Below are 25885 nucleotides of genomic sequence, written 5' to 3' on the forward strand. Positions count from 1 at the left end.
TATATTGTAATGTGAATGATGTGCAAGTTTTATTTTCAGTTTCACCTAGGTCATGACCTTAAATAACCTAATGCGGACTAATTTGCTTGAATCACACTGTAACATTGTCATGATTATTTTTTAAATTCTCTTAATTTAGCCTATAAAGCTAAATAAATATACTTTTCTCGTATATTAAAATAAATGAAAATTATTACAATGACTTTTTCAGTCTGGTCACATTTGTATATTTGTATTTTAACACATCGAACTGCAATAAGCGTTTCAGGGCCAGAACATATATAACTTAATGAGATTCAAACAAATTCTTGTCTTGCGTTATAAGATATTTTGTTCACACATCTTAACATACAGTGGAAAATAAAGCATGTCTAACATTAAAAAAAAACATATATTTTAACCTTGCATTTGAGGAGATAAGAAAAATAAGTTTAACTACTAGTCTTTGATATATTTGTATTTGTAATTTATCATTTTATCATAAAGTAAAAAAACAATTAGTGACAAAGATATGATAATGTCATTGTATAATAGGAAAAAGATAAAATGTAACATACCTGCCAATAAGTGACGTCAACGTCAACATAGAAATAGCTATCATATGTATCGTTTATTCCGTAATAATAAAAACTGTCGTTCTGCTGTGGACACCCAAACGTGCAATTTTCCAAATAATATCTCGAATCATCCATTTTGAAAAAAAGTATTTTGTAGTGTTCAAGTCGACAATTTATGTGAAAAGCGACACGAAATATTTGACAATTATATTTTGTTAATCATCAAGATTTTTTTTTAATTGTAAATTTCAAAATTGAACCAAACTATTTTTTAAAATCTGGGTGGCTTTGCAATTTATAGCAAAAAAATATCCATTCAAATTTACAAATATAAGTAAACGATTCGGAAACTTATTATTTTCAAGGAAATAATAACATTAAAATGCCAAAACACATACTTTAAAACACGAAATACTCAAAAAATATATATTAATAAACTTTAAAATCAAACGTGGAAAAAGAAAGCTTAATTATCACATCTGTAAAATCGACACACTGTATTTTTAACATACTCCTCCGAAAGATAAATATAGGAAATATCTGTTTGTTTTCCTTCCGCCTAAAAGCTTGCGAAAATTTTCTAAAGAAACACAGATTCTATAGCCATTATTTGAAACAAGTCAATATGTTTTATAATCATCCACACATCATCAAATGAATATTGCCGATATTTTCCAGTCCTAATTTTCTTAAATTTTCTATTTATTAAATCACCCCTTTCAAAGTGGTTCTAAACTTGTTTAATAATGTTCCTGCTTTATTCCAAAAACATATGTATGCTACTTCCTTATAAATAATTATATATAGCGAAACAGATAATACACCATGTCTTATAAATTACTTACGGCGTTTGCTCTCTCTGGCTGGCTGGTGAAATTGGGTTGAAAGCGTTTTTTTCACCAACAATATCAGTGTGTAATGGGTTTTTTGAGTCTTAAATTACTGTTTAGATTGCCCCTTTTTTTTAAAAGATGGCACGTTCAAAAAATTTTTTTTTTTTTGATATTGTTCATTGCGATTATAACACGTTTAAATAAACGTATAACCCAAACAAACGTATAGTGATTATACTGTTAACATAATAAGTAAACGGCTTATGTTTGTAATATGATGAAGTATTAAAGACCAAACAAGACCCTGCTTAATTAATATTCAATATATTTGAGACTATAGATTTAACATGTGAAGTTTATTGATTATGTAAAATTAGAGGAGATTTGATAAACTTGTGTCAATTTTGTAGAACATGTACTCTTAATTCGGATAATACAAAGAAACAGCCATAGACTTGAATATTCATTTACAAAATCAATGACGGACTTTACCATTTTATCAAAAATTTAAATTAATCTGTCAGAATCAATTCATCTATTGATACAAGTACGTATACAATAACTCCTCTATAAATGTAACTGAGAAGGTTGCCTGTCACATGTTGTCAAGATGTATTAAAGAATTAGTACACAACAATTTTATCTGTCTAAAACTTGCAATCAAATGTTTCAATATATCGATTAAATATTTTCTTTCTAATAACACATTCAATAATAAGGCAAGAAATTCATACGTATCACCTTGTTTATAAATTTGTGATGTTACAAGGTTACACAAAACAGACATTAAAATTTGTTTTGCATCTTTATTTTTAGCAAGGCTTTTGTTCTCATATACAAAAGGTCTAGTTCATTAAGAAACCAGGAAATGAAACATTTTCAAACATTATTCAGTTGAAGAACTTTATATGATCACAGAGTCTGCCAAGTATTCAATTTGTAATAGGTGATCTTTAAACAATATTAGGTTATTATTTTTGTTTAAACAGAATCTCCACAACTTTACAGTCACTGTATTGAAAACTCTATAACAGACGGACACAAATATATTAAGAATACCACGTAAGTTAGAAAAACACCAAACTGGCCCTGTTGGAGTTCAAACGCATTGCTGTTACTTTGTGTCGTTGGTTTATTGGAATGCATTTTCGACCTGCTTAAATATGCTTTCATTTACGGGCATGGATAACGTTCGAATAAAAAAAAATATGGCCAAAGTTATAATTGCCCTTCGATATGAAACATGTTCTTATTGCAATAACGTGAGATAATTTTACCAATACGTGTCTATGGTTCAAGAGTTCTTATTGGAAACAGGGAATATTTTGATATAAAGGTTAAAGCAGTAGATCGGCAAATTCTATATTTTTCTGCAAACAAACGAAGCTTTAGTAAGATGTGTATAATCTGAAAATCTTGAAAGGGGAGAAAACTCTAGGCAATGGAAACAAAGATGAAAAGTGTAAATTGCAGGCTGAGTTTGATTTACACTGTTCATGAAAGATACTGAAATGTGCAACAAATCTCACGGCCCAGTCCAGCCCTCCCCATCGACCCCTATGCAATATTCAATATTCAACACAAGAAAGTATTGAAATCAATGATGACGAAGTACCAGAACATAATATCATCAATGACGTGAAGTACAGACAACTTTTTACAGCTGCAAAACTGAACTTGAAACATGCTATTATCAGAAAAAGTTCCAGAAATCCACCATCAGTAGTTATAAAAGAAAAGTATCAAAGTGAAAATCACAGACCCCGTATGACTTTGTATGTTCATTCTTCTTTAGATAATCCATGGTTTTATATATTAAGGTTCAATGAATAATCTAGAAAAATCATGGTATATGTATTTAAGATTACGGGATATTCAGGTTTTATCAGTTGATCAGCTATTCATCTTATTTCTTGAAACACACCATTTGTATTTGTCAAACACATTCTAGCAATATAACTCAAGAACAAACCCACCAAATGTATTTGTTACAACGAATTTGTTAACACAAACGAGCAATATTACTATCTACGCTGGATATAATGGCGGGATAAACGAGTATTCAATATTAAAGGAATGTCTTAATCACAAAATCATCCATCTCTTAAAAATAAGTTGCACTTATTTATTCCCAGTTGGAAATTGGAATTATTTCAATATGTGAAGTTATGCCACATAGTGTCACTACTACAAACGCATTTGGAATCGTATGGAGAAAATTTCTTAATGAATATTCATACAAATTTATTTTACCCGTTTGTTGTTTCATGGTATTTTCAATGCCGTTTAAAAACATCTACTCTAATGATATGCAAAAACATAAAATTGTTATGAAATGATTAAACTCGTAATAGTTTAAATAGATGGTAAACTGAAGGTTAATTTTCTATCATGATACTGCACTTTTGTTACGTTGTTTTACTCGATAATATGATCTATATACACGGGTACTGCATGTTCGTTTTTGTTTTCCTCCTAATCAATAAATCCATTCAAATTCGGTTTAAAGATGGCCGTGTATAAACGGTTGTTTTCAATGTTATCCATGTGGCTCCGGTTATTTAACTTTACGACCGTTAGTACGTAGCAGTAAAAAATGTCAGACATTTGTTTGTTTCATTCGGTTTTACGTCACACAGACACAGTATAGGTCATTTGGCGACGTTCCAGCTTTTACCGGAGTAGGAACACCTCAGGTGCCCTTCCATGCATTATTTCAGGCACGTTATTTCAGACAACAATTATATCTATCTGGTCGTAGCACATTATTACTTGCTTTTAACCCAGGTTTTAAGAATAATTTACTAGAAAAATTGTCTTAAAATAATATTGGACATTCTTGTTTCAACTATTCAATCAGTCATCAATGTCAAATAATATCCTTTTTAAGACATAAGGCTACACCATAAAATCAACAATAAAGCAGTTAAATTTTTGAAAGCAGTGTGTATCAACTTGTTTAAATCACTTGCAGCAAACGGAGAACAAGAAATCAGTAATTTCCTAAAGTTAATTCTTGATATTCTTTATGGAGGGTAGTTGAGTAAAGTTTAGCTTTCTATATTTTAACATCAAATATCTGAAATAAATGACATGTTTTTATATTTCTTTTGATTAGTAACGCACACAATAATATCACAGTTGGTGCCTATACAAAACAAAACAAATAATTACTATTTTTAGAAACAATATGTATGTTTTATTTTCATCTTAAAATGGAGGTTTTACTGTTTGTCCATATTTTTTGCAATTTTGCTTAACATGTACATCAGGCGTTGCACAAACATAAAATAAACATGTCGAATTCATCCTCAGAAAGATTAAAATCAGATGAGCATGGATACCTTGTATTATCATTGCTTAAAGGATCTTGATAAATGATCCGATTTAATACACTCAAAATGGCAATGTCAAGTAAAGACGATATCATTTCGGCAGGTCATTGACAAAGTTTTACAAATGTTACATCTTGATATTTTACAACTAATCTCATTAACGTAATAAGATAATGTACAGGGTAGATACTGTCAGATCAATCCTCTTATTGCTTGTTTATTACATATGGAAATATCTAACAAAGTGAATTCATTAACACCTATGTCAATTTGCCTTCGGGTAGCTTAATTCAATTATTTATAAATTATATCAAATATTTTATTTCTTTGCTTTCTTTTTCTTACAATTGTATAACCTTGTCCTCATGTCCAATCAATTATTGTCACGAAAAATACAAGCTTTTGTCATGTATTCGAATTTATTTTTTTGTGGCATGACAATTAATAAAATTACTGAAATTGCAGAGAAAAGCATTAAGATTAGCAATGATTTACGGGTTCGGTTTGGAAATTTGAAGAAACGTTTGGTTTTACATTTTAAGTGAAACTGATGGAAATCTTTATTCAGGAAAGACAAAACATCAAATATAGGAAAATATTTTCCAGGTTCCATTATTCAACAAAGTGATCAGCAAATACTATATATATTTGCGTTAACAGACACGTGTGTAATAAACATATAATTATAAGGTGCATAATGCTCTCTGTTAACAACCACCATAAGAATGTTAAAGATGACAAAAAAGTGTCATTATAATTATTAATATATTTATCAATATATACCACTTTACATGATTGTCGGGGTATAGAAATTTTCACTTATTACGAGGGGCTGTAAACGGCCGGATAGCTTAGTCAGTAAAAGCATGGGTCTGTATTCATTCCAAATATTGTGGTTTTAAGTCCGGGTCATACTGTACATGTTTTATCACCTTGTAACATTTGACGCCAACCGGTGGACCTGGATGGTATTTATTCTCGAGTCTAGTTTTTTTGCATTGCTCTCATTATTAATTCATATGTATCGTGCGATATAGGGGGTAAGCATGTCACTTAATATAACATACATAATAACCAGAACATGCACTTTGTATTTCCCTGTGACACAAAGGTGGCAGAAAATAGAATGAGAATAGTATATAAAGTTAGGAATAATAAAATAAATTCATATTTTTAGGAATCTTCATTATACTACAGGCAGTAACATATACCTCTGCTTATTGGAAACGCTTTTACTAGTCTAAGATATCTTGATACATTTTTTAAGGTATGTTAAGAACAAAAAATTGCAGAGTGTAATAAAAAAGGAGAAAAAGGAAACAAAGACAACCCTTCCTTTGATAATGCTGAGTAACCACCAAAGTTCCTTTTTCCTGACATATTTATATTACAAATTATTAGGTAGACTATAAAATTGTATTCACTCCACTGCCTCACAAATAATTGCAGACAAATGTAATTTGCATAAAACAAATGTAATAACACACTTCAATAATAAAGGAATACGGTTTGTCTAAGTTTGTCTTAGTTATTTTAAATATAGCGAACGAAGTACAGGAGTTTCGAAGAAGATATGGTTACTAACCAAAGTGTGAATGTATTTTTTTGTGTGAAGATGCATGCAATTTCAACCATATGCAATCAAATTTACACACAACGAGTGATGAATGAATTTTAACACAGGTATTCTTCTGTTTTTTTGGTTTTTGTTGTTGTTGTTGTTGTTTTTATGTTGTTGTTGTTTTGTTACTTGTATTGCAAAGATTTTTTGGAATGGGAAAATATGATTTTGTTTTTATATTGATTTCTATGTAATAACTTTTGTGACAGAATTATTTAACTTAATAGAGCATGTAAGTGTATGGTAATACAAATTGATCAATATGTTTATAACATTTAGATTACTATATATATGATTCTTAATCACCATTTCTTTGTAATGAATTTCATGACAAGATTATTTTAACTTGATATTTGTTTGTTTTGCATGTAAGATTGAAATATATTTCACTGAGTGAACATCAGATGCAATATTTTTACGAGTGACGTAGCCACGAGTGAAAATAAAATTGCTGGTGTACACAAATGAAATATTCTTAAATAATAAAATCACGTTACGGGTAGATTTTGTCTTTTGTATGCGAACAGGAAATAGATCTAAATAACATTTATCAAAGAATAAAAACATCAATAATGAAAACAATTTATATACAATGTTACTCACTAGATGTTATGTATAATGAAATAATGATTACTTCAGATGTCTGTGTTTTCTGTATTTTAAAAAAATTTGCAGAAAAAAATAATATTGTTTGCATATAAAATAAAATTTGTACAATAATGCTTAAATTAAAACACCTGACATTATAATTATGTTATTATTGTATTATTAACATAAACCTTTCATATCTATCCTTGACAGTTTGTCCAATATTTGATGATGTAACTTACAACATATCTTATGTGACAATTACAGTAATATACAGTTACTGTAATATTAGCTATTTATTTCAAATTGCAATTTATTCAGACATTTATTTCACAGGTATTTGTCGCTAACAATTATTACAGCAAACACTGCTTTAAATTTGCTATTTAATTTCTGTTCTTAAACTGACCTGTGTTCCTGAGAATTAAAATTAGATTGAATTCTACTCTGTTCAAAATTTCAGGATGTAATGTGATTTAAATCACGTTAAGAGCATTACAATTATAAATCTTAACCTATTTCTTAGGTGCGAAAAGGTGGACTGACATTGTCTAATCTTATATTTTCGCAGGTTATCTGGAATTTATGTCCTTTATTCGTAATGGGGAATTGTTATAGTCAACAATCACTATTCTTATAGTCGGACAATAGTTTTTTTTTGTAAAATCAGAGACGAAAGACATGTATGTTACCAAAGTTATGATATCACTCAAAGTATAATTTTATATATGTATATATAATTATAATCAATAAACATACTGGAAATATGTTAACTACAATTTAATATGTAAAGCATGTAAAAAACTTACCTCAAATACCGTATAGCGTTTAGCACTATATGTTTTTGTATAAGAAAACAAAGCTTGACAGTAAGATATATTTAAATTAATTTTTGAAGATAAATGCAAGGAGTAGTGACATAAAGTCTGTTTAGCATTGTGCATATGGTATACTTAATATATAAATTGGGAGTAATTAAACGTTCATACAGTGCTAAAGTATAAATACCCAAGTATTTTCGGCGTATTATGCCTTCGTCAGGGGTGTATTACATGTATAATGAGCAAACAATAAAGCACAAAATCTCTATACGTGTGTACTGTATAGTACTGTAAAATCTGATAAAATTGCATGGATTATGAATAGACCGTTATAGAATGCTCATTGTGTTATACTTAACTTCATATATTAGAGTATCATTTTATTTTGAATGCTAGAAAATATATCACGAGTTCCTCGTCTTATTAAATACGACCTTTATTTGAAAAATTTATGAAATACACAACGCATATTTCATGAGATATATTAAGTAATGTCGATGATTACGAAAATATTCACAAAGACTCAGTGGCATTGTTGCTGCTCAGTTGGTGTGTTTATTTGAAGAGATTTGCAGTTTCTAAGGATTTCCCTAAAGAATTTAAGAATTTTTTTAGAGAGAAATTTGTTGTTTAACATTCTTTGCAGCAACACTAGAAATAGAATCAGATGGTAAAATATCTGAACATGATGAAAGATCCATATGTTCGTATCAAACTTGGGAATTCTATAACAAGAGAGAACATATCTATGAACTACTTGCCAAAACAGTCTTAAGTTTTTTTAAAAAATATCATTGTCTAAATCAGTTTGGCAGAACAAACTCATTTTCACTTGAGAGACTTATTCCTTGTAACAATTCTCTCAAGCTCCAAACGTAATATATAATTTATATCTTATTACTTAATCCTATAATTGTGTATATAAATCGTTTAATTTACTACTTATCTTTTATAATAGTAAGTAGTGTAGATAATAATAGGTAAAATGGTAATAGTCAGCATGAATTACTAGTTTAAAGGATAAGTGATACTAAATGAAGTAATGTGAAAAGTTCAATGGCATTAAAAGAATTGTATAGAAAGAGTAGAATATTTACCATATAATTGTGGTAAACACAGATTTCATGTATATAATGTTATGCGTATATTGTGCGTTTAAAATTTGGAAAATTAGAACTGTATTTGTTATGTTGATTTTCGCTTTTTGTTCTACAATTCTTACGATCGCAATTATAGCGAAAATTAAAATCGCACGAACAAGAAATGTTACATGTACAGTATAAAATATCTAAAAAAAGTATAAAGGATTGGCAAACTTAACAAAGAGCATCTATGTTTGTCTGATAACGAGTGGTATTGTAAAAGAAGCCGATCAAATATAAATTTACTAAATTTATAAGGAAAAGGTCAACATCCATAAATGTGCTTAGCCATTCATACTAAATGTAATCATTTTATATATTCCTTGTTCTCATCTACTGTTTATACTGTGTAATTTTGAACCAATATATTTTATAATAATCGAGCTTTAATTGAAAATGATATTTTGGCTGCATGTCTATTAACAAAGACAAATTTGTGAACTAGTTGTACTACAAATCAAATGTGCTGTTGGGATTTCGTTTGATATTACATTTTTATGTTCCTGTTACATTCCTATTGAGAAATTTAAGGGCAATAGACACGCAATTTGATTCAATTAATACATTTAACCGGAAAAGTCTGGGAGATAGAAGGAAACAGTTTTATTCCATTGAATCTTTTACGTTCCTGCTGATTTTGTTACCTCGATTTATTGTTGTATTTCAAGGGACAAGTTCAAAATGTCTAGGATATATAAACTGGCTTGTGTTGATATTACTGGTCTCATAGATCTTTCATTAACGCCAGTATCCGACGATGTAACGCCAGTGACATTTAAGTGTTTTACAAAAGAATTCAAGTATAATATAGGTCGTCACCAATCAATTACTTTATCAATGCAAAAACGTTAAGTAGCTAATTTAACGATTTAAAGTTCATCATTACAGTGTTTGAGCAGAATCATAATTTAATTGAAGAAATATAAGATTTTTGTTGATTTTTTCTACTGGCTTAAAGGGCAATATGGTGAATTTTAGATGAACCGTAGCATCAAAAATGTTTACTTTACTTGCATTTTTAAATGAGCGAAATACGCATCATTTTAAAATATTTAAATAAACGTAATATAATCAGTTTCTGTCACTGTTACTGTATTTTAACAAATACATGCATTGAAACTTACAAATTTTGTTCAGAGAAACAAATCGATCATTTTCAAATTATTTCTTTGATATCAATAGGTCAAGCCACACATTTTACTACCCCCACAAATCACAAACTAACATTATTATTCTTTTTCTACTTATATTATACTTATTATTATTATTATAGTATGTATGAATTATTGATAATGATATGCCTAAACCATCTGTTGGTTTTCAATTACTTACATACAGTACATTACAGTATTTATATATATAAGTTTTACAGGAGTACCTGTGTTCGTTTATTCTTTTTTGTAAATAATATAGTTTTAAAAACGTATAATTTGTTTCAAAAGTTACTTTGTAAATAGTATAGTTTAAAAATTTGCATAGTCTGTTCAAAGCTTATTTTTGCATGAGAAGGTCTATTATGTATGCATAGTTTGTCATTGATATTACATGTGACCCATGTCTTTGTATACATTGTTAATATGTCGCCCTATGGACCAGTGTGGTCTATTGGCTATGTGAAATAAAGATATTCATAACGCTTGTATTATATGATAAGTTAGTATATGTTATTATATACACAAAATTCTTATTCTAGTAAACACAAATTTTAAGTTTCAAAGGTTTCAATAAAAAATTCAAAATTGATTTGAAATGATATAAAAAAACAATGTTTATATTAACATTACATAGAATTTAAAATGCGACGACAATAAAATATTTATTTCAAAGCGTGTACATTGGACGTGGAGTTATTCATTAAGGTAGTAAACGGGAAATAACTTCATTATCTAATATACGTGAGTGCAGGATTATATCTTTACATGGGGAAATTTATCGCATAAGAAAAATAAGCCAATTTTATACTTGTGGTATTACTAACTATCTTTGGCCAATGGTAACAAAGAATCACAAACTTAATACTAGTAACTGAAACAGTCAGTGCAAAATTATTTGAAGAGACAAGGGACTTTTAACAAACCATTATACAAATTTTATCAGATTATGCCGGCTCGCCACGGCGAGCCGGTATTACGTTAGGGTTTTACTGAGAAACAACCTAAAACTCCGAATCCATCCAAAAATTTAATCGAAGCTTGGCTTCCAGCTTTTAACAAAATTTATCTGTCAGGGCTGGAATCCAAAATTATTTAGCCAATTAAATTTAATCTTACATAGCGTCAAAAAACCTTCAATTTTCACGCCATTTTTAAAAAGCAGCAAGTATTGCTTTGAGCGCAAAGATATAATGATGATTAAAATGTTTGTTTTCATGAATTCTTTTGAATAAATCATATTTTACACTGACTTTTGATTTAGCGATTTCACCTGTTTTCTCTGCAGTAAGTTTTCGTTTGGTTAATTAACATAGGTGTACATCTGGTTCTGTGCATTTTTTTCTTTTTCTTTTTTTCCGGTCATTTTATCCTTTCCGGTATTTAGGGTGGGGGAAAATTCCGGGATCCGGGACGACCGGGATCCGGGACACCCGGGATCCGGGACAGTATTAGATATATAGGGAAAAGGAATAAACTATATTTGTGTTGATTATTGTCGAGCCAAGGACACGTCTTATATAGAAACACATACGCACACCTTTATACCTTATTAATGCCTAAACCTTAAATTTTTGGCATGTGGTATTGCCTTGTTGACCACTTTAAAAAAATTTCCATGTACATTTGTTTAAAATATTTCACATACCAAGATGAAGTGGACATAATTTTTATTAAAATGCTTAGGGAAAATATGTTTAAGTCTTATTGATATAAACTTCAATGCCTCCAGCTTTAATATTGAATATGCCTTGATAACTTGTACAAATCAAATGTTAATCATGCCCCATGAATCTAAATTCGCCCACACCCAAAAGAGTTCTTCAGTAATAAATTCCTGTAAAGGAATTGTGTCTGTCACTTATTCCAATACTAAATAACATATTACAACTTAACTTCGTATAAAGAGTCATCTTTATGAATTCTACCTATCCAACATTTTTTTGGTCAAGGTCAACAGGCCATATAGTAAATGTGCATAGACATAAGGACTTCATTCTATCTGTTTACATGCATCTTCATATATACTCATATTCCTCTTTGTTAAACTGAGAGAACTGGCTTCCATGACTTTATATGTCACTTTTATTTTGATGTTCGCTTAAGTCTCTTCAGCTAACAGAACTGTCATTTTTACATTTAAACACACCCCTGGAAAAAAATTACGAAGCGAGTCGCTACTAGCTTTTTTAAAAGCTAACCTTGTTTTCCAATTTAAATTGATTAGATCAGGATAAACTCCATTAGCTTCAACAAAGGGCATATCAACAGTATCTAACACTTCTCATAGGTGCATGAAATTAACAAAAACAGAAAAACTTGCATAATTTACATAATGAATAATGTGTAAAAATATTTTATGTCGCTAACAGCCTAACAATTCTTTTATTTTTTATACTTAATAACAATAATAATTAAGAATATTAATAATATTTTTCTGCTGAAAACAAATGCAAAGAGATAAAAAAAATACATGTAAATAAATGAAAAAAGTAAGAAAGTGATGAAAAGAAGAAACTAAATACATGCCAGTAAAACAAATAAGACATTGATTTTATAATAACCCCTTCAATGATTAGTATACACTCAACATGAGCTTAATGTTGTGTTACATGTCAAGATTCGTATAAGAAGAATGTTTGTTACTAAACTTTAACGATTCTCAAACGAGTACACAAAACTAGTGGCTTTCACTGAAAATATACAAACAAGACTACCAATTATGTCTATTTTTTTCTTTTCAAAACAGGAACCTACTTTATTCAACATATTTATAAAGAAATTCCTAATTAAAGACATAACTATTAATGCATTATAAATTTTATAAAATTCTGAGAAACATGTAGAAGGCGTGGTCTGTAATTTTTGCCTGCTTTAATTATTTGAAATTATCACGTATTCGGCAGTTATAGTAACCTTTTTCTCGTTAATCGTAATGATCTAAGAGATTTTTTTCATTTAATTTCCCTGTTCACAATTTAATCATAATGTTAAAGAGACAAAAACAATACCATTGTCTCAAGTGATTTCTCTGGGAAATGTTTAACAAAATAATAAGTCACATGACTGGGGGAAATCGTCGGAGAGCCACACAATAATCTTAGAGAAAGAAATAAATATTCTTGTATTTTAATGCCCTGCTTTAAATTATACTTAAAAAAAAACAACAACCAAATTTATTAGATGGCCAAAGCCTTATTTAATTGAACCCTATTTTTTAAGTTGGTACACCAATGATTTTTTTTATAAAACATATTTATATTATACCAATACTTAAAACTGATTTGTAAATATTCAGCCAGAAGTTGAGTATTTTATACTACCAGTCATTTTATCCTATTTATTATATAACTTGCACAAAAAATGGTGACATTTTCTAGATTGGGGATACTGCTCATACGAGTATATACATGTATATGCTGTCTCTGGTGTCATTATTTATATAAAAATGGAAAGCTTTCTGTCGTTCAAAAATATTAGAGATGAAAATAAACATATATATTTAAGCGTAAATACTTAACAAATACATTTTGAAAAAGATAGAAACGGAGTTCCTAACGAACGCCTGAAAATGCTACAGTATTTGTTTCATTGACGTGCCTTAGTAGGTGCCAACTAGAGTCAAGTTTAGGTTATTTGTATATCTACTAAATATCACAATTTAAATCGAAATACATAGTTAAACAAATTAAACATATATTCACATCGTATTTCTTTAACTTTGAAAGATGCTAGAAAAATTCTATGCTTAGTTATATATCAAAGAATTATTTTGAACCCATGGCAGTTCAAATAGTTACTTTAAAGTAATAAACTGTTTTATATTTATACACCTGTGAGCTGTTAAAGAACTATCTATAGCAACTTAATTTCTGTCGGAGCTGTTGCTCAACTTAATAGGATACACCCAGTGGTCGCAGGTTCGATCTTAAGTCAAAGTGAATTTTTTCCCACGCCAAGTGCTGATAAAAAATTCATATGGGAAAAGTCTTGCAGAGAAAATAGTGAACCAGCGGAGCCTATAAGGTGGACTACATTTTTTATATTTATTCTATGAGTTAAAGAAATATAAAGTCACGTGTTTCAATATCACAGCAGGAAAAAAACCCTAGGAAACAGCATAATTCAAACAATGATAAAAAATAAATTTCTAAATTAAAGCATATCTCGACCATGTCAATACCTACTGCCCTAGTATAGGTACGGGTGAGATGTTTTTGGTGGCCAAATATATGTTAAAAGCAGGGTAAAAATCAATCATTCAGTACATTTAATCAAAGTTTTTATGTGCAACATGATTCAAGCAAACAGAATGTGTAATAATTTTTTTCCTTTATTTAATTTTATGGCGCTTGAGGGATCTCCTATTTCCAAAGTTATTTGTATTCATATAATCAGATTATATTCAAACAAGTATATGACCTGTTCATTGTACGTTGTCATTTTAATTTTAAAGCTCTCCTTGCTAGTAAAGGCAAATTGAATTACTTGATCGCCTGCAACGATTTGAAAGCAAGAGCATGTCAGTTACATCTCCTATTACATAAAGATTCAGATGTTATATTATTTACACCAGAAAGGCATTTGCCCTGGGAAAGTGTTTAAATAATATTTTATAAAATTATATATTTGAGAACAATATCATGATGTTCGACGCATGAAATAGTTACATGCTCTGGATTAGATTTAATTAACAATAACGACATCTTCTAATCATGAAGTTTACCTAGAGTCAACTGCACACTAATGGTTATTTATATATTTTGTGATCCTATTTAACTAGATAACTCTTGTATATATTTTAGCTTATAAACAAACTGATAATTGTTTTTTGTTTTTATCTTTCTCTACTTTCAAAGAAAGCGAACGTTTATCCCTCTAAGTGATTACCTGAAATAAAGTATTTTAACAGAAATATCAATGAAGCTATTGCTAAAGCCAAAGCTGGGACTTTACTCTACGTAAGCTAAAGGTGCTTAGAGATGGTTCATTTGAAACGGTCGGATACTCATCTAAAATTGTAGAATTTTTAGGAATTTGTTGAAGTCTAATTTGAAAGGAAATATTCGATGTTATATTTATTCTATGAGTGAAAGAAATATTAAGTGACGTATTTCTATATCACAGCAGAGAAAAGAAAAACCTAGGAATGGACATAATTCAAACGATGAAAAAAATCAAAAATAAATTTCTAAAAAAAAGAAGAAAAACAGAATCCCTAAAGAAAGTTCAACACAACAAAATTGAAAATGTTGCAGGCTCGGTTTGATTGAGCCTGTTCATAAACATATCTCGACCATGTCAATACCTACTGCCCAAGTATAGGTACGGGTAAGATGTCTTTCGTGGATCTTTTGCATTTTTCTTGCAATTTTTATAAGCAAAATTTACTTAAAAATTAAAATGAAATATGTTTGCAGGTCCCTGTCAATTCATTCAGAATCATACGTGAAAGTTCAAGGTGACTCAATTTTTTAGCAAACAAACGGACAACAAGAATAAAAACAGAACAAAAAAGGAAAATATATTTTAAAAAAATCAATAAGTGAAAATTTGACTTCCCTTCTTTCCATATTTTTATACACACATCATCATTATTGTTGTTGTTGTAATATTTCAATATTTTTTTGTGTATTTTTGAATTACGAAAGTTAACGCTGTATCAACAAAAAAGTGGGTTTTGGCTAAAAATGTCAAAAGAGTACTAATACAGTCGTCCCCATCCCACCCCCACAACCATCCCTGCCAGAAAAGAAAAAATTCCGACTCATGTACATTCAAAATTTCTAAAGAATTAACCCAATTTAATGCATCACCAAAATTATGTTTTTGTTTGTTTGATTGGGTTTTACGACACATCGACACAGTACTGTAGACGTTCCAGCTTTACTGGTGGTGGAAGACCTCTGGTGCCCCACTCATTATTTCAGGCACGAACGGGCACTTGAGTAGAACCATTGACGTTCCGTAAGCTAGCTGGATAGCTTCCTCACATGAAAGAATCCAAATCCCTGTCGGGATTCGAATGCACAGCGGTGAGGGGCAAGTGGTCTGAAGTCAACGACCTTAACCACTCGGCCACGGACGCCCCTCACCAAAATTACAAATGAAAGTTGTAACATTAAAATATATGTATACCCAATGATTTACGAAATTATCTTAATATATTTTATATGATGACTACCAATGTTTATATTACAATATTTCATGTATATTTATGATCACTTCATTGTATTTTCATTGCAATTTCATGTGTATTATGTTGTATTGTGTTTTGTCCCGGAGGCCTATATGTTACAAGAATAAACTTACATGTTACATTAAATTATGTTTGAGGTAAATGAAAAATACGCAACACGAGCGCAGTATTTGTAATTTGTATTGTAATTCTGCAGTCTTTGACAATTATCACATTTTCTCGTTAATAATAATAACAAGTGACGTTTTCATTTCTTTTCCCTGTTTTAAGTATAATCCAATTGTGCTAGAGAACAAACTAAATTACAATTGCTCAGGGGATTATTTAACAAAACACTGGTAAAATAAATGAGTGAAATCATTGGAGAACCAAATAATGAGCTAAGACGCGCTTACTACATCTTGATTTAGCATGTAATGCATCAAGTAAAACAATTTATGGATTGCCGGTCTAAATAACAAAATATTAAAGCCTACATAAACAAAAACACTTATAAAGAGTTGCACGTCTATACAATATGGTGCCATTTTCAAAATTTAAGACTTCCATTTTATTATGATGTATGTGTTGTAATTTTCAAATATGTCCTGCAATGATGTAACAGATAGACGAAGAAGCGAAGAGAATATAAGGCATATATTAAAATATGAAATTGAAGTCATAACTTGTTATTTTCTGGCCTAATTGATCATCAATCATGAAAAGGATCAAACTGTATTTAATCGATAAAGAAACATTGTACAAAAAAGTTTGTTTTATAAAAAGTAACAACGGTCTCATAATTAGCAACAAAATCACATTTTGTCCAGAATTATAGTCGCCTTCCCATAACAATGCTACACTTTCAGATATAATATAGCTTAAGTCAATAATAACTATGAAATATGTTATTCATGAACATTAGTAAGTTCATAGTTGGTAGTGGTAGCTGCAGGCTACTGTCCACATTCCCTAGCACCGGCTCAAGCAGTATACCAGTTATACACAAATGTTTAGCAAGAACATTTCACAATTAAACTCAGAAGTTTTAACAAAATAAGACATTCAAAAGATCTTAACATTTAATTTAATGTATTACAAAAATCATATTTCTTAATCTTTCGAAAATGCATGACATCTAGCAGATCTTAATAAGACAAATGTCTTTGTTTAGCTGCATTTGGAAGAATGAAACCATTGTGGCAATTTAAGCTGCTTAAGAAGTATGCACGTTTTAGTCTAACTGTTTAGCGTAGTAAGAGCATTGGCTTTGTTTTCTGATTTTTGTATTTGGCATTTTCTAGTTAGGTGGATCCAATATTCCTACTTGAATAATGTTGAATCACCCTTAGAATATGTTTCCTGCTTTTTAACTTTGTCTTTTGACGTCTTATCTGTGATATGCAGGCTTCATAACCTCTGATCCCCTTTCAAAATTCCATTTTATTTAGTTTCGCCCATTGTTTTCTCGTTTAGGCCACACGCATTTTTTACTTGGGAACCATATGCCGCTTTTCATGGAATTGCGCTTACGTGTCACATTGAAGGTTCCAAAAATAACCGCCATATGAAATCATCTTCGGATGTTTCTGAATTCAAAATGTCACCATTTTCATGTTTAAATGTTGAAATCTTCTTAAGCCGGTGCTTGGGGCGTGGACGGTAGTTTGCACTTGACAGTACCGTTCATGCACATGCTCAATCAAACCGAGCCTGCAGCATTTTCAATTTTGTCGTTTTGGACTTTCTTTAGGGATTCATATTTTCTCTATTTGTAATCCTGGGTTCGGTTGATGTCAGACATTGAGGTTAATGCCATTTATCTTTCATGCACTCATATAAATTAAATACTGTTTCGTATAAGAAAAATTCTTATAATCATCCATTCAAATAAACTGTTTTACTTATCTTATTTTCGCACAACAAACCATCACTTCCATATAGAGATTTAAAATTGAAAATTATATAAAAAAAAATTCTAAGAATTTGTTTATCTATGTAGAAAAACGTAAGTGAGGAGAATCACTATTCACTGAATAATACAGACTTTGAAACAGATCAATTATTACATTGAAGTGTATTGTTGTACAAACCCCATCACTTTTAAGAGAATTATTAAATACTGAGAATAATAATGATAATAATTAAGCAGATATTACGATCAAGATTCTCTCAGAATCCAGTACACGTCCAGGAATAAATGTATAAAATTGTATTAATGTTTGTGTAGTTTTTGCAAGTGATATGTTCTTTTGATCATCTAAATGTTATAATTGGCGTCGTTATATTCATTATCTAATCCCATTTGTTCCAAATATTATGTACTCAAGCACAATATAGAAATTAATTTGAAAAGCAAGCCTTTTAAAATAATCTGCTAAATGATCAAATATATATGCCAAGCTTTATTTGTCCAGGGTTCAATTATATAGATCAAATTAGAGAACGATCAACGACACGAAAAAACAAATAGTAAAATTAAGTAAAAATTATAGCATTTTAATGATTCTTATTATTTATGTATTCAATTTGAAAGTAATGTACAGATACATGTAGATGTACTAATTATAGTGTACGATTACTCTCTACATTCATGTACGTGCACCGAGGAATGAGTGAAATGACTGGTTCTGATAGCAGATTCAGAATTAATACGAGATAAGTAGTTGATCACTTGCAAAAAAATGGCAAGTACAGTTAAGTTATTCAGCACTGCCAACTAGTGTACCGGCTGCCAAGATATGACCATAAAATGTTAAAACAGCGTACCAAAAAAACAGACAAAAACAAGCAGGTGAGACATGTTTAAATTACAGACGGCTGTACAATTAATTATTTCCTTTTTAACTTGATTTAATGGCTCTTAAGAAACCTACCATATTTAAAGTAATGTTGCATTTCCATTACACGATTGTGTGTAAATGATATGTTTATTGTACGGTATCCATGCCATTTTGAAAAATAGGTTTGTTTGTTTTGCTCTGGTATAGACCATTTCAATATTGTATCTTATACAATTACATCTCCAATTCCAAAAATGTTGGATGTTATTTGATTCACATCACAAAAAACATTTTTCTTGGGAATTCATTTACGTGTTACATATTTCAGAACAAAATCATTTGTTTCAACGTAGAAAATATCAAAATATTTAGATTGTATTAAATAACGAATTAATGTAATCGAGAAGTCCACCTTATACATTACAGTTAACTGCTCAATAACATTAAAGTATGCATTTCTGCATTTTTATTTAACTAAACATTAGGAGAGTTGTTTTCAGATCAAATGCATCATATAAATACATTGATAATAGTTGTTTTTATCTTTCTCTACATTCAAAGATAGCAAGTGTTTTCCTGTAATAAAGTTTTTAACTCTGTGTACTTATTGTTGTAGTCAAAGCATTATTAGAAACGGTAGAATGTTTCAAACGATGGAACGTTTGATATCTATCAAAGAAGAATGTTCCAAAGTCTGGCTAATCTAAAACTATAGAATGTTTAAAATGACTGGCTTTTTTTTTTGAAACGGTAGAATATCACAAGGTCTATCTCAATTTAAAAAGTAGGATGTTTCAAACTCTAGTTTGTATGAAATGTTTGGATGCTGCAGTTAAAACATATTTATTTAAGCTCGATCGCGAAACAAGTTCTTGCAACTCGTATATTAATCACTTTCGAGTCCGATTCCTGGAACCAACCAGTACTGGTGTCATATGAAGAAACATGGTCATGATCCTAGTAAAATACAAATCAATAAAACTACGCAAAATTATTTCATTTACAACCATTGTAAACAATTTTACCACAAAACTTACCATATAACAAAAACAAATATAATCATTAAAAAATATAATTACATAGAGGATATTTGTTTGTTTTTGTGTAAGATGAAATTTTATTTCATCGAGTGGGCTTTAAAAACATTATTCTCACGAGTGGCGTAGCCACGAGTGAGAATACTGTTTTTAAAGTTCACGATAAAATGTAATTTTACTGTTTTAAGGTAAAAACTTTAGTAACCTTCAATATCGTATCAAAATTTATTCTCGAAAACAAACATGTACTTTTTATTTTTATTTTATGCTTAAAAACAAGTTAAAACGAAATTTCCATGATTTTAAGTTAATATTAAAATCTGTTTCCCCCATTGAGAGCCCCATTTAGTCGGAATTTCTCACTAAAAACAAGAAGTCTTGAGCTGAAAAATAAGTCCGCCAATCAACGTTAAATGACGGTGATATTTATTCATTTTATTAAAAAAATATGAATGATCGCTTGTTTTAATAATAAAAACAAACAATTCTTGTAGGAGAAAAGTCGAACCATCCATCCATATTTCTGTTACTTACTGCGAATTTATATTAGACCTGGCTTGGTAAAATGTAAACGGCAGCCATTTTTTAAAGTTGTGTATTTCATGGGAGGAAAATAATTGTGTAAGATTCAGAGGGACATAATTTGGATTTCTTAGTCATACACCTTTTTAAAAGAAAGAAAACTTATTTGAGGATTGTAACAGACAAAAAATAAGTGTTTACAGATGTGAAAACATTCAGAAAAGGAGCTAGGAAAATGGAAAACTTGGAAGCTTGCTCAAGAACGCTGGGATGTTTTACTTATTCTTCGAGTGAATGCTGTCAATGCTTTTTAATTTTTCATAAAGCATATGGCAGTTATTGCTCGTAGGATACTTTAATATGCCCAAATGTCATCAAGAGCAGTTTTTCATGGGGAAGGAATGTATTTTTCAGACTGTAAAAATGAAATAAAAAAAATTAGAGACGAAATTTGGTGATTGGAATTTGAATGAGTAGAAGTAAGTTTTCTTCTTTTTATTACTTTTAACATTTTAGTTATTTATCAATTTCAGCTTTGCTTTTTCTTTAAAAAGCCGGACATTGTCAGAATTGTCAGCAAAAATAAAATTGAGGTACTTCATGGGGAAAATCTTTAAAAAGTAGTTTCGTCATTGAAAAGAGTGAAATTATATTTTGATAATTTTCACTGTGAAATTATCAAATATAATTTTCACAGATAAATCAGTAATCCACTGAAAAGCATAAAATAAAATGTCTTCATCATTCAAAAAGAAACACGCCCGAAGTAATACTGGTTAACATGCAAAGGTTTATGTTATTTCTAAGTTTTTAATATCAAAAATGTTACTGTAGCAATGCTTGAATAACAATGACATAATAATTATTTCTGGTAGCATTTTTTAAACATTGAAATTAAAGTATAGCATATTGATATTGGTGATTTTTCAAAGTAAGACTTCTATGTAAGATGTCCTTATTACTTGTTTTACGTTTGACTTTATTCATAAATATTACATGTTAAATACACAAAATATAAATAAAACATTAATGCAAACAAGTGATTAAGGTAAAGTTTTAATAATTTACACCAATATATAATAATAGCATAATGTAATTTTACTGTTTTAAGGTAAAAACTTTAGTAACCTTCAATATCGTATCAAAATTTATTCTCGAAAACAAACATGTACTTTTTAAGTTGGACAATTACGATTTGGTAACACGTAATATTTAATGCAGGTGTAAACAGTATTTCCTCGTTAAAATTTAAATATAAAGTTATGTAACATGTTATGTTATGTTATAAGTGAGTAAGTATTTTTTTATTATAGTCACATGTGTATGACAATTTACAAATAATCAAAATAAATAATTTGAAATGACACCTGGAACAATGGACGGATTAGTCACCTTATTAATTATATTGTATTTATGATAATTTACAACAAATTAAAAAATTGTCTTTTGTTATAAACAAAAATATTCTAATGATTAAAGAAAGATTTCTTTCTTTTAAGATAAGCATTACCAAGGTATTTAGCTACTTTTTGTGAAAATTGTACGACATTTCATCTTTATATTTTAAAAATAAACCCTATTACCAGGGTTAGTTTTTTTTTATATTTATTTTGCATTTTAGTTAGTTACAGTATATATCCACCATTTACTTAACACGAACAAGTACACTTTGTAAAAGCAATAGCAAGATGAAAATGTTCCCTCGTATTTCTTTAAACCATATTTTATGTACGTTGAAATTCTGTTGAATATTTTAGTGAATAATTTATAGCCATTTATTTAGTTCCATGCAGTTACTAGTATACCATTTAATATCATACTGTTTTGAAAATATACAAAAAATATTATATATTCATAAGGATATATAAGTACATCAGGATCCATGCTGTTCGCTTACCAACTCTATTACAAGTAGAGAAACTGATAGCGAACAGCATGGATCCTGATCAGACTGCGCGGATGCGCAGGCTGGTCTGGATCCATGCTGGTCGCAAACGCACTATGTTGGTTTTGTCGTGACGCTGCTCATTTATTTGTTCTTTCGTTAAATGAAGAATATTTAAGTTACATAAACTTATAAAGAAATATTTATATCAAACAAACTCACACATAAGTAATAGAGGAACGGCTGTGGATATCTTTAAAGTTTAATATCTTTTAACAATTTTCAAATATACAAAAATAATAAAATATAATTCAAATATACAAAAATAATAAAAATAATACACAAGATTCCAAATATCATAAGAGAAAAGGGAAACTTGGTCATGAACGTAATAACTGTCTACTAGTATGAGGACAAAAATAATGACAACTACAGTTTATGAAGTGAAAATGGGCAAAATTTATTAATATACCGTCAGAACAAATATCTGTTAAGCAAATGTTTTCGTTGTCATAGTTATAGAGGAAGGTTTACATTGAAGAATTGCTGAAAAATATGAAAAAGGAGGTAGTTATGGTGTTATGAAACAATGTATCAAAATGCGCCTTTCAAAATAACCGAAAAATAGAGAAACATAGTGAGGCATTAAAGACTGAAGTATGCACATTTTATAAAACAAGGCTTGTGTGTGCAAAGTTGCTTATACAACTGGGTCCTATGGTATGCCTTCACCATCTCTGACTGTTTCGGTATTGCTCAAACGCCTTTTATAAAACATTTTACACTGGGTTAGTTTAAACATGTTTCATTCATAATCAGACACAATACAAAGTATACATTCATTCAAAATATACAATGTTGAAATGGATTAGAACGAAAGATATGACATTTTATAAAGTTCTATTCTAAATTTAAAAGTCAAAGCATTATTAGAAACGGTAAAATGTTTCAAACGATGGAGCGTTTGATATTTATCAACGAAGAATGTTCCAAAGTCTGGCTATAAACTATAGAATGTTTAAAATGTCTGGCTTTTTTTAAACGGTAGAATATCACAAGGTCTATCTCAATTTAAAAAGTAGGATGTTTCAAACTTTAGTTTGTATGAAATGTTTGGATGCTGCAGTTAAAACATATTTATTTAAGCTCGATCGCGAAACAAGTTCTTGCAACTCGTACATTTATCACGAGTCCGATTCCTGGAACCAACCAGTACTGGTGTCAGAATCATAATCTTGACCCTAGTCAAATACAAATCAATAAAACTATGCAAAATTATTTCATTTACAACCATTGTAAACAATTTTACCACAAAACTTACCATATAACAAAAACAAATATAATCATTAAAAAATATAATTACAATGTCTTCATCATTCAAAAAGAAACACGCCCGAAGTAATACTGGTTAACATGCAAAGGTTTATGTTATTTCTAAGTTTTTAATATCAAAAATGTTACTGTAGCAATGCTTGAATAACAATGACATAATAATTATTTCTGGTAGCATTTTTTAAACATTGAAATTAAAGTATAGCATATTGATATTGGTGATTTATCAAAGTAAGACAACTTCTATTTAAGATGTCCCTTTTACTTGTTTTACGTTTGACTTTATTTATAGATATTATGTTAAAGACACAAAATATAAATTAAACATGAATGTAAACAAGTGATTAAGGTAAAGTTTTAATAATGAACGCCAATATATAATAATAACATAATGAAATTTTACTGTCTTAAGGTAAAAACTTTAGTAACCTCAATATCGTACCAAAACTTTTTCTCGAAAACAAACATGTACTTTTTAAGTTGGACAATTATGATTTAGTAACACGTAAAAATTCAGGTGTAAACAGTTTTTCTTCGTTAGAATTTAAATATAAAGTTATGTAAACGTGACATTTCAGCATTATAATTATTAAAAACGTTAAAAAAAATCTAAACTTTAGATATCTCCACCGTGTTTTTAAAAATTCCAATTGCATTCTTGTTGTAGACAAAGCGTTGTTTATTTTGTTTATAAGTAAGTAAGTAATTTTTTTATAGTCACATGTGTATGACAATTTACAAATAACCAAAATAGATTATTTGAAATAACAATGGACGGATAAGTCACCTTAAACATATATTTATTAATAATAATTTACATGAAATTAAAAAATAGTCTTTTGTTATAAACAAAACTATTCTAATAATCAAACAAAAATTTCTTTCTTTAACAAAGTATTAAGCTACTTTTTTTGTGAAAATTGAACGACATTTCATCTTTATATTTTAAAAAGAAACCCCATTACCACAATCGGTTAGTTTTATATTTATTTTGCATTTTAGTTAGTTACAGTATATATCAACCATTTTCTTAACACGAACAAGTACACTTTGTAAAAGCAATAGCAAAATGAAAATGTTCCCTCGTATTTCTTTAACCATATTTATGTACGTTGAAATTCTGTTGAATATTTTAGTGAATAATTTATAGTCATTTAATTAACTCCATACAATTATACCATTTAATATCATACTGTTGAGAAAATATACAAAAAATATTTTTAAGGATATATATATACATAGTTTAAAAAGCTAAGAACTTACAAAAGGCTGTAACCTGATTGTCTCCTAAAGCTTCCTCTCTATACGTGTGCTACAATGTTGTTAAATATTTTCTGATATTACATCATGTCACAAATATTAAGTATTTGATAAATTTTATAAAAGCATAACCACATTATCCACATCATTTTGCATTTAAATGGAATAGAATCATAAATAGATGGTTGTTGTAAACACGACATTATAGGTACCTACAATTCGATTTCTTAAAGGCATATTATGCATCAGAAATCAAAATTAATAATTATTTAGAAAGTAAAACAATTGTTAAAGAATGTTTTATTTATGGATTTTGAACATGTTAGATGTTAAGCAGTTGGCATTTTAGCGCTGAATGTACATTTATGTGTCGTAAAGGAAGCAAAATGTAAATGAAGTGATATTTTGACTTCCATACAAAATACTCATTCACTATGATTATATCAATTGCCAACACAGCAAAAGGGGCAAAAATAGTTCAACGATCTGACAAATGAGTTTTTTTGAAGCTGTAACAAAATATAAAAAGTTAAAGTTTTTGAGAAATTAAAATGATTGCTAAGGCACAATGGGCCTTTAAAAAAATCAATTTTAATGTGAACGTGTTACCCGGTAAACCAATTGATCAAATACGTTAGTGAACAAGATGGCTAAATTTTACCAGCTACTAATCGCAATGATGATACCATTTTCATTTCATAATCAAGATATACTCAATGCACTGCAACAAAGAGTATATTTACATAAATCTACATGTGTATCGTTTTGTATGCATAAATTTCCGTGATCAAGATGGAATAATGTACATCAACAGACATGCAAATTCCTATAACTCCTATT

The sequence above is a fragment of the Ruditapes philippinarum genome, unplaced genomic scaffold, assembly GCF_026571515.1.
Source record: "Ruditapes philippinarum isolate M1 unplaced genomic scaffold, ASM2657151v2 ctg6482_1_1_1_1, whole genome shotgun sequence".
Lineage (NCBI taxonomy): Eukaryota > Metazoa > Mollusca > Bivalvia > Venerida > Veneridae > Ruditapes > Ruditapes philippinarum.